We start from the raw sequence: 2,211 nt of genomic DNA, 5'->3' as shown, positions 1-2,211 counted from the left end.
AAAAAGAGAGTATCTTCAAAATTGTGGTTGTGTGAGCATTGCATTTTCCTACTCAATATTCTACTATAATGCATCCCCTATGGAGCATGTTGGGGGAGGGGTCTAGAAAAAGAGGGAGAGGGGGTTTTTCTAGAATGCATGGGGAGGACATTTTTTGAAATCAATAGACAAGGGTGATGGGGGCTCAGGAAATTTGGTTTTTAGTTTCAGAAAGTAGCTTATTGAATGAGTGTAAAATCTGGTGTATTCTGGCTTCCTTAGGCACTATGGGATGAAATAGAGGTCATCTCTTTTTTAACCTCTTCACTTTTCTCAGAAAAGAGTAAGTATCCAATGATGAAAGACCGGGAGGAAAAAGAATTCACCAACGATGGTTTCCGTGCCATTCATTGACAGTCTACTGTTCCAGGTCCAATAATATCCCTGGGCATTATGAGGATAACCATGGGGCTGGCACAATGCTATGCCCACGTTAGGCACCACAATGCTACCCTAGGTTGGGGACTCAGTTTCTATGGCAACCTTGGCACCATGCTGTCTTGGTTCAGCGGAGATGACAGTGCACCCCACTGCTCACATAGTCAACCTGCGAATTACTTTTCCTGTAGAGATGATGGTTTTGCACACTCTCTAGGATATAGCTTTCACACGTTTCTTTAGAAAGCCAGCAGGGTTAGATTTGTATTTGTGACTTTGGGACTGAATAAAACTAATGCTATTAAATCTTGACCTTGATCTTAGCCTTCATGGTGATGGATCCAGCTGGTTCACTAATTAGAGGTCTCCTCATTTTGAAGGCAAATGTGAAATGGAAATTTGGATCGTTACATCAAGAGAAAATTTGTCATAGAAAAGAATTAAATTTAATACCTGAAGTGAAATGGTTATCCTTAACCGATAATGAAAGTAGTAACTGCTGGTCACATGTATAGCTATTCTTTCATGTCACTAATCAAAGAGTGAAAATAATACTTCTGGCCTTAAAATAGCTCTTCCTGGCTTTGAAAACTCAATTCGCTTTGAGAGTCATATACCCCAAACTCCGGTCTTTATTTCCTTACTACCCATTTGGGACTGGAGGGGGTACTTCATGTGACTCATATTTTCCAAATTATCTGGAAGCCATAGAAAATACTCCCGTTGAATGCCATTGCATAGCCTATTGTCAAGGCTTTCCCCATAGACATGAACAGAATATGCTTGGAAGACTAGAAAATCATAGAACAGTGGCAATAGGACGCATCTATTCTCTTCTCTCCCTAAACAGATGAGCAATTGGAGACCTGCAGAAATTCAGGAATTTCCCCAAAATCACACAGTCTTAGATTTGGAACCAGAACCCAGGCTTCCTGCTCCACAGCCATGGGCACTTCCCTTCCCCCACCTGTGAACAGATTCTCAGTCTTTTCAGGCTCTTGGATGCTGAATATGGTGAATGGGCTGGAAAAGAGTGAGAGAGAAAGAATAAAGTTTAATGGGGGCATATCAAGGCTGAGAAAGAGGAAAAAGAATTACATTTTCCCTAAAGAACTCAAAATAGCCCTGGGAACCGAGAGAATTTAGACATTATTGGATATTGAGTTACTATGGAATTTGTATTATGTCTTTTAGAAATTAAACATACTTAGCCTTATTTTAATGTCTACCCTAAGGATTGAGAGAGAACCAAATGAAAACATTGATCAGTTAAAAACACTCCCAGAATGCCTAAGGAATGTTCACCCATCTTCCCCATTTGCTATGCACGAGTAAAGGGAGATCAAAATATGTTCTCTTAGTAGCTTACATCTTTAAAATCTGTATGGTAGGGGCGCCTGGGTGGCTCAGTGGGTTAAAGCCTCTGCCTTCAGCTCAGGTCATGATCCCAGGATCCTGGGTTTGAGCCCCGCATCGGGCTCTCTGCTTGGCAGGGAGCCTGCTTCCTCCTCTCTCTCTGTCTGCCTCTCTGCCTGCTTGTGATCTCTGTCTGTCAAATAAATAAATAAAATCTTTTAAAAAAATAAAATAAAATCTGTATGGTAATCTACAATGGTGGAGGGCAATCTCTTGTAAATTGATTTTACCCTCATCATTTATAAGCATTTAATAATAGTCAGTTAACACTGCACCAGAAGATAGAAGGGATTATGGACTTGAGATTCCCAGACCAGTGTCTTAAGTCTTATTCACGTAAGCTTCTAAACTTTCCCAGAAGCATAGAATGAAGGACCA

The sequence above is a fragment of the Meles meles genome, chromosome X (assembly GCF_922984935.1).
Source record: "Meles meles chromosome X, mMelMel3.1 paternal haplotype, whole genome shotgun sequence".
Lineage (NCBI taxonomy): Eukaryota > Metazoa > Chordata > Mammalia > Carnivora > Mustelidae > Meles > Meles meles.
This window is presented reverse-complemented; position numbering follows the sequence as displayed.